Source organism: Falco punctatus, assembly GCF_963210335.1.
Source record: "Falco punctatus genome assembly, chromosome: 1".
Classification (NCBI taxonomy): domain Eukaryota; kingdom Metazoa; phylum Chordata; class Aves; order Falconiformes; family Falconidae; genus Falco; species Falco punctatus.
In genome coordinates, this window is record NC_137580.1 from 125,753,389 (window position 1) to 125,762,753 (window position 9,365).

At 48.6% G+C, this 9,365-nt stretch overlaps 1 long non-coding RNA gene across 5 annotated transcripts in view; it reads right to left on the reverse strand.

Moving 5' to 3' along the window:
* LOC308059999 overlaps positions 1-9,365 on the reverse strand; it is a 100,154-nt gene that overhangs the window by 69,452 nt on the left and 21,337 nt on the right. For all 5 annotated transcript variants that reach the window (XR_013926549.1, XR_013926550.1, XR_013926551.1 and 2 more), the window contains exon 2: positions 1-8,280. This exon is cut by the window's left edge. This is a non-coding gene — a long non-coding RNA (uncharacterized lncRNA). The remainder of the gene's footprint in view (positions 8,281-9,365) is intronic.

Consider the following 9,365-nt stretch of genomic DNA (forward strand, 5'->3'; position numbering starts at 1 on the left):
GACCCTTAAATAATTTCTATTTCTTCAGGATTTCCATCCTACCTGTTATCAGTGTTCCTGCCCGGGAGCATCGTCCTCTGAGTTCACAACAAAGGAAAGTGTTGAAATCACATAATCTGGAATCAGTTGGAAATGTGAGGATGGGGGCAAAAATAAGAGACCAAGAAAACTCACATCTCCTGAGACCTGGACAAACACTTCACCACCGAGATCTTCCAGCACTTCTAAGTGGCTCTTGGTTACTGTGAGTCCTTGAAGCTTCTCCTTCCTGAAATAACAGAGAAAGACAATTAATTCAGTGCAGAACTCAGTTTTATCCTGAAATCACCTCCCAGCACCATCAATAGCATTTTGCTTCCCGCATTGATTTATCTACCAATTCATTTGAGCAGATGCTGGTCTACATTTCCAGCCTTTCTCTTGCATTGCCACCCATCAGCTCTAGATCTGGTCCTCCAGGGGTTTCCTGTGGTTCAGGCTGCTTTGCCACCCTCCCAGCTGTGGGCTCTGTTGAGGGGGAGGGTGCTGCCACCCAGCCCCATGCCAGGACTCTGGGGCTCATCCCTGCCCCTTGGGTAGGTGACTACGCTCTGCCTGGGTGAGCAGCCCTTGCTAAACCCTGTGGATTGGAACGATCCTGCACCAGGCTGGGAAATCTCAGTTAATTCAATTAGAGAGTGGGTGCTGCTCTTTGAAGCTGCCACAGGCCAGAGCGTTGAGAGGTGAGGAGCGAAGAAAAATTCACAAGATACATACAAAAGAAAAAAAGATACTGCAAGAGAAAGAGATGATGAATGGCAAGAAGGGAGTTAATGAGAGCCAGAAACTCAAGTTGGAGAAATGTTGATTTTATTTAGCATTAATTGCAGGAAAGGGCCTATAAAGTGCGGTAAAAAATTATTAAGTACCACTATGCAATGCCAGCTTTGTGCCAGCCATCCCTACGAAACAGGTGTATTATTCCTAGTTCCCTAGGTATAAATAAATAATTGCTTTTCCACATCTTTTTTATGATGGCATTTCATTATTTTTTACTGCCATATTGTTATGGCTCCAATTCCTCCAGAACAGATTTGGAGATTGACAGGCGAGGGAACGCGTGTGCATGTGCGCATATGGATGCTTACATGGGCTGGCACGTGTGAGCTGGATAAGCATGAGGGTGTCTCAGGTCGCAGCATCCCAGGGGAGCATGCAAAGCCTGGTCCCCCTGCCCAGAGGTCAAAACAAAGTCCCATCAGCGGGCTGAGCTCTGGCAACGATGTCCGGATGAATATAGAAAGGAAAATTATAGCCACAATTGCAAAGCAACGTGCATCACATCAGGGAACCACTCGGCAAAGGGAACAGCTGTAACAAACAGACCATCCAAGTTACCTTTCCTGAGAGGGGAGTTGCTCTGGGACAGGATGTTTTGGAGGCTATCACCCTGGTTCAAACACCAGTATCATGTCAGCCCATTTATCTTGATGTCAGGGACACAGAGCTGGGGTTTCCCCGAGATAGCCCATCCATCTATGACTCCCATTTGCATGTACTAAGATTAGTAAAGGAAAATAAAACCTATGTTGCACTTCACTTTTAGTTTTCTGCTCACGATCTGCCCATATGCTTTTCCCCCCAGCATTGTTACATGCAGGCTCCGATATTCTCTGAGTTAAGAACAACGAGGGCAGATCACATTTTTCCTAAGCAATGTTTATATCAGCATTTTTGGGCTTATTTTATCAAGTCTCTCACTTCTCAGAAGGATACTCAGCAGGGAGATAAGCACTGGAAACGTTTTCCTAGCAATGTCTCTTGCTTCAGATGAGGCCACCAAAGACGTTCAGGGAAGCAATGATTCCCTGGTAATGCCTCAGTCCAAGCCCTGACCTGGAACCGTGGGCTCTGCAAATACGCATAAATCTTCAGCTCACATCCAAATCACTGCAAGGTTCAGTGAAAATAGCAAAACTGCCAGTGAATCTAACCTAAGCTTTAATCCAGCTCCGGCGTGATTTATGACCTCAGGTGGAAACCATGAAACGTGATGGCTCCAGCCCCGAGCTGGAGGATGGTCGGCGACCCCAGCCCGGAGGTGGCTGGGTTCAGCGCTGGAGAACTGGGACAGCCAGAAGCACAGGTGAAACCAAACAGCACAAATGCCCCAACAAAATCTTCAAACCCTGTTCATCATGTGTCAAGTAAACGTAGCTGACACACAAATCAAACCAGTGTCCTGCTCAAGTCAGAGACAGGAAATTAAACAAATCAAAGGATAATAAAGGCAAGCAAGCAATAAAGTTGCTTTTTTTTTTTTTTTCTGATTGAAAAGTAGCAATTCACCAGCTTCACCATTTGTGAAGCTTCCCTAAATGCAGAATTCTGCTATAGTGCTGTGGTAATTCAGGACATTTATAATGGCTTTTTGATATTTATTCCCCTACCAAAATATTACCATAGACACTAGGAGACAATTACTTTTTCCTACCTAAATAAAAGAGGAAAAAGACAGAGGGCTTGAGTCTCAGTGACCCAGTTTTCTAGGGACGAATGGGTGTCACACCAGTGGGGAAAGATGCTCCCGTTGTTCTCTGCCGGCAAAGTTCCCCCCAGCCAAAAGCAGGAACGATTATCTCTGCCGAGCGTTAACGAGGCCATTTCCTCTCCCTTCTCTGACCCTCGTTATCTTTTTACACATTAGCTTGGAAAAACTAACCACGATAACAATTAGTATCAGATCCCAGGTAACATGACCAAGAAGACTTTTGACCAGTCTAGGTATCTAGGTACCACTAGCAACCTCCAAATAATCATTCTCAGTCAGCCCTTGAATTTTGAAGCTCTTTAATAGTTTAGCTGAGAAATTAGTGGGTGGGGAGTGGAAGGATGGGCGAGGGGCGGAGGGGGATTTCTGCAGCATTAGCATCTTGAAAGGCAGCCACCAAGAGCTGCTCGGCTCTGAGCCTGCAGTTTACAGCTCACATTGACACGGGCTCACGCAGTAACATCTGCATCCCACCCCAGTGCCAAGTTCATCTTTTTTCCAATACTCGGCATCCCCCCCTCCATGTGCATGTAAATCTCCAAAGGGAAACACTGCATCATGGGTTTTGACCAAAAAGGTAATCCCGGGCAGTACGTTATAGCAACACCTGCAGTGTGCTGTGGCTTTTCCAGCCCAGACTACCGTTATTGTGGCACCGGGCTCCCACCGCCCCCCAGGACCCGCAGACAGCCATGAGCTAATAAACCACAACGCAGACAGTTTACGACACCCCGCAGGCTTTTGGGTCAGGAGGCAACAAGAAATGGGTCACTCAGCCGGTGACTTCGTGGGACTGGGGAAGGTGATGCTGTGCGTGCAACAGCCAGGTGCAGTGCCCAGGCCAGGCGCAGCGTGGCAGGGGCTGGTGGAAAGGGCATGTGCCATGGCAAGACAGAGATGCCAAGAGCAATCAGGGTGCCAGGGAATGGAACAAACTGAATTTCTGCTTCCTGGTTCAACAGCACCCAGAATCACAAACCCACTCACCTTGATGCTTCCAAGTGTTTTGATTATAATTTTCTCCCGTTTCTTTATGCTGAGGGTGGGCAACCACTGTCATGACCGCAAAGCTGAAAAACCAAGTCCTTGCAGCTTTTCCCAGTTCTCCCCCATCTCTTCTGGGCGCTGTGCAAAAGAAGCTGGAGTTGAATGGCCCTTTGACTGTGAAAGTGGAGCTTCCCTGTTTCTGGGAGCATTACCAATGCACCCCTCTGCATGCTGCAGCCCCCAGTGCACTTACCAAGCCCGTAATACTCATGGCATGGCCACTCCTGCCTTCAGAGGGTTTAGACTGGCTGGAGACATCTCTGACACTGAATGGGTTTAATTCACCATAGAAGTAAGAAGTTAATCACTTTACCTTTACACAACATCAACTTCTTCAAGCAGACAAAACCTAAGGCAGTTCCCTGATTATTCACAGCTAATTCTCATCACTGAGTTAGCAAGTGTGACATGGACACAGATGTCACAAAAAAGCCACCTGGCCCCGGCTCGCTCTGTTAAAGCCTAACACCTCTGTCCTAGGCTGATCAAGCTTTTTGTTGAGGCAGACATTGGCAAAAACATAATCCAGAGAGATCTTTCGCTCCCTCTCAGTGCAAAACTGGAGAGATTCCCAGCTCTTCTCATAGGAAAAAGTAAGCTTGCACTGAAAGGGTTGCTGCAGGACCTACCTTGTAAATGAAATGTGATTAATAACAACGTTTTTGCCTTTTTTTTTTTTTTTTATTATTTCAAGTGAAAGAAAGAGTGTGACAAGGAACCAGGAGTCTGTCTGCCATGGAATAATCCTGCAGTACTTGGGGCTGTGGTTTATTTTACTAGTGGTGACTAGTTCAAGCCACATTTAGTCAATAAATATGAGATATGAGGTCACTCCGCCATTTAGCTGTTACCCTGTCTACATATTTCACAGCTGGGTAGTAACCTTTTAACTAGCGTCTACCTCGGTGGGGAGTCTCCATAAAAAAAGAGCCAGGATCCATTGGTCGTGGTGGGGGATCAAGGCATAGGAGCACCACGGAGATTCCTGGGCAGGCTGAGTGGGAGAAAGGGAAGGCTCAGGGATTTGCTTTTCATTTTCTTCCCCTGCTTTCCAGTGACGTAGCACCCAGCCGAGGTGCAGCAGCCTCCAAGCTGGCCCTGCATCTCTGCACAGATAACAGGTGATGAAGCAGCACATCCCACAGGCTGAGTTTCACAGCGAGTTTCCCCATCTTTCATAGAGAAATTGGCCAAGAGACAGTTTCCCTCCAGTTTCCAGCTTTACAGAACACACCTGTCTCGAACATTTCCAAGGGGTTAGTTTCTCCTTTTATCCATGTCTTATAGTCTTTAACAGAAATTTAACTTTTTTAGAAGGTTAATTCTCCTTTTTCCAAGTCTGTAGCTTCTTCTTGCTGCCTTTGCTTTGGGATGAGGAGGACACTTCCCTGTTTTCTGAGCTGGTAACTCAGGGCTAAGTCTGGTTCATATGGAACATCCCTGAGTCCAACAATAAACCTACACGCCAGCCCATGTTGCACTGAGAGCAAGCGTTCTGCGATTGTCTCAAGTGTAACTGGGAACAGAAGGTGCATACCCAGCCCTGCCCCTGCCCTGGCTCGAAATCTTCAAGGTTTCAAAGTCAGTGGATCTTAAAGATGTTGTTCCTGTAGTTCTACCTTGTGCCCATCCTGCTCCATCACTGGCATGGTCCTGCCAAGGGCTCAGCCCCAAAGACAGTGGCAGCAATCCACAAGAAAGCGGTGAGCGTGAGAAGGGACCCGAGCCAAGTCACCTGGCCTGGTGCCAGCGAGGTGTTTAAGTGTCTCCCAGAAATGAGTGGACGCAGCGAGAAGCGGGCAGGGAAGAGAAAGCAAACCCGTGAGCGAGAGGGGCCACGCTAGGGACCCAGCTGCGGACCACACCGTGCGGCTGTATTGCTTTACACCAGCTCTGCCCATCGTGCTGGCATACGCATGCTGGAGACAAACAGAGACCCAGGACCTCAGCTGGCCTCATCCTTCCCTGCAAACTGCTGTACCTGCAGCGCAGCCGCCAACAGCAGAACCAGAGAAGGGAGGGAGATGTGCCCACCCTGTGGAGCAAGGTGCTAGAAAAGTCCCTTCCAAGCGTTGCACACAGTCTCCAAGAGGAGAGCCAGGAAAGCAGCAGCTCGGCACTGCTGGCAGGGCTGCGGGGATGGCTGGGGTGAGCGCACAGCTCCTGCCCTCCAGCACGCTGGGAATCCCATCCTGGCTCTCCCTCCCCAACGTCACGGCCGGGGCTCGGCACCAGCAGACACAGCTCCGGCGCCGGAGACGAAGCCGGCTCCTCCCAGCTCAGCTGGAGCCTCCGAAATCAGAACCTTTCTGTCAGCTGCCTTTTATAGGGCTATAAAACCACGGGTTCATGTAAGAGTCTGTCAGACGTTGGCTGGCATCAGCCTCTGCCACCTTCACCGCCACCTCCCTGACTCCCGCACACACATGGTCCCTGCTCCCTCCATCCCCAGAACCCATACCTGAGGACCAGTACCCTTCAGGTGAACAACTGGACGCGGAAAGATGGACTTGCAGCAATGCCAGCTCAGATGTCCATGCCCAAGCAGAACAGGGTACGAGCAAGGCAATGAAATGCCCCTTATTTGGAGCCTCCCCATTCTAATGATGCTCAGTGGCATAAAGAACACCTGCACCATCGGCACGGGGCTGCAGCTGGACACCCACCCACCAACCCCTCCCCGGCACACACTGCCGCAGCCCCCCAGACCCTCACGGCAGGTTGGAACCAATCAGTGGTGCCACACGCTATTATCAGTCACCACTAATAACGTGTACACTTGTAATGCTGGGCCCAGCGACAAGAATAACATGAAATAACACTGCACCCACCCACTGAGAACACCAAGTGTGTCACACTCCTCTGTGTCATGTGTTTAAAAATATCTCTACTGACGGCCTCTTTTTTATTCCCCACCCCCCCGCCCCTTTTTATTTTTATATTTATTTATATTTTTTGAATGCCTGACTTGGCCAGGTGGAAAAAGTTTGCATCAGAGCTGAAGCAGAGGATGGTGACGGGTGTCTGCTTGTTTTACATTAAATGGGAGGAAAAGGAAGAAAAAAAAAATAAAAAGTTTGCAATTACATGTTCTTTGCAGAGAGGTGTGGCCATTGGCACGGAGAGAGGTTTCAACCTAAACCGCATAGACAGATGCTCAGGGAGGTGGCTTTCGTGGCCAGTGGAAATACACAAACAGGGGCAGCCTGCAGCTGAGATTTTATGGGAGCGAAGGGATTAGAAGCTAATTGAAAGGCCGGGGAAGAATTTGGTCCTCCTGAGGGCTTCCGCTTTGTGTTAGTTGCTTTGCCCAAAGCTGCAAGGAGTTGGCAGCCCCGGGTGACAGCGCTTGGGTCCCTGTCCAGATCTGCGGGCACTCGCTCCGGCTCAGGATCCCATCGCTGTGGAGCTGGCAGCTGTGGCCACACCGAGCAGCAGGTCCCTATCAGAGGGTAACATTGCATGAGCCTCAACTAGCCAAAACCAGCAGCGCACTGAGGTCCGCATCCTGCATAAACACTTTTCCTATCCTTTCACTGGCTGCTAGTAGTTTTTTTTCCCCCAGAAAATAAGTGTTGCGGTTATATTTAACTCATCAATACGCATAGTTAGCTTTCAATCTAAAGCATCCACAAATGGAGGCATCTGGGAGCAAGGTATATTTGGAGAACAGCCAAAAGCAAACAAGTCAAATAATGGGTCAAATCACAGGCATAAGGGGAATTTTGCCAGCTGAGAATCAGGGCTTTAAGGCAAGGCTGGAGGAATCAGCAGGCTGGGAAACAACTAAAGTGCAGAAAAGAGAAAAAAACCCAAATTTTGGTAAAATAAAGGCTGAATCTCTCTGTGTTACCCTTGTCTGGCCTGCCAGCCTTGCTAAAATGACTTTAAACTAAGCACAATTGCCCTTTTAACAGAGAATCGTCATGCTGAAGACAGGGTGAGCCAGAGCAGCACAAGTGGTGCAGGCGTGTCCCACTGCATGAGGCTTCATTTCTTTTCCCTTGAAATTCCTCGTGCCCCTTTGGGGCAAATTGTTCCTTTCCAAACCAGCATAGAGTGGCTTGTGTTTCTAGATGATGCATTTAATTGGCTTTTACAAACCTTCCCAGAATTAGTGACCCATTTTTTTTGTCTTTTCCTTTTGCACAGGTTTTTGGATTCCCCAAAATTTTGGACTTTCCCCCTTCCCAACCTCCACTCGTCCACCATTTGGGCTTCAACCCATCACATTATCATTCCTGCAGACATTGATCTCCCAGGTACAAGAACATCCTTTCTACCACTGATGCTGTTGATGCCTATCACAAGAAAACATACTTGAAATTAATGGCTGAAACAGTCCCATCTGAAATTATTACATTATGCTATGTTAGGGTTTTAGGTTTGTTTGGGCTTTTTTTATTCAGACAAAAGCACAGCCACGCAACAACCATCTAAAAGTACTTCAGTGGTGCTGGAGTGTGCAAGTCGCTACAGGGGACGTGCCAAGCCGTGGGAGGTGTGACATGGCCATAGCTGCATTCCCTGGGGAAACCTGCTGGCAGAAGGTTCATCCCTGAGCCCTCGGCGCTGCGGCCGGAGCCCGGCTCCACCAGAACCCTTCCCTGCACAGGGGCACGACTCCATCCTGCCCAATGAGGCATGAAAGCATCGAGAGCCCGACAGTGCTGTTTCTGTCATCTCTTCAGCCTAATGTAATCCTGCAGGAAAATGGGGTTTGAGCTATTTTTGATTCTTTTTTCCAGGATGGCAAAAGGATAAAGAAAACGCAAAATCTCTCCCCCTAATTTTTCCCCCCCCTTCTTTCTTTCTTCCACAATACCAGGCTGAGACACCAAATCAAATTGCTGTCCTAATGCACAGCTGCTGCAAGGTAAGAAAAAAACAATTGAGTGATGCCTACAATTGCCATGTTGTGGCTTTCGGGAGGCTCAGCTGCTGAGCTAATTTGGTGCAGCTTCCTGTTTTTCTGTAGCAGACAGAAGGAGAGAAGGGAGATGCAGCTGATCTGAGCAGCTCGAGCTTTGCAGCTCTTGTGCTTCTGGGCTGAAAAGCTCCGTGCAGCACACTCAGAGCCCCGGCTCCAACCCATGGTTAATAGCAAGCCCCAAGCAGCTCGTCTACTGCGAGGCAACAGTTACCCAAGCTACCAGCTGGCTTTTGCAACTGGAAGCCTAGGGATGGGGTTTGATTGCACCTCTGGGCAGCAGTCTGGTTTTGCAGCTGACTGGCCAGCTCGGGGCTTGCACAACCCCCTTCCAGCTCCGAATGGTCATTGCGAACATCCCTCAGGCTCAGAAACCACTGGGCGCACAGTGCTTAAGCCTGATACACGAGCATTAACTTCTAATGTTGAAAAAAACTTCTAAACATATCTGAACTCCTCAAAGTCTCTGCAAAACACACACCAAACCAAGAGTGTATGTCTGTAAACAGGTGGGTACACACTGCATATATACACATACGCTACATATATATATACTCCTACTAAAAATACGTAACACCTATGTTGAATGCATTGTAAGGATAGCAATTTCCAGGGCACTACTATATTTTAAGGAGCCGACTAATTGACAGCAACACTGTGCTGAACCACAAAGCCATGTCCAGCTCCTCAGACAGGCATTACAGACTCATCCCACAGTCAGGGAGAGCCATTCTGCAGCTGGCATTAAGAGGAGCTGCTCATAACTGCCCCCAAGACCTCTGAATCAAAGAAATGCCACTTATAAACAAGCTTCTTTCGGGGAACTTGCCTAAAGGGGCCTCGCTGAAATATCTGCCC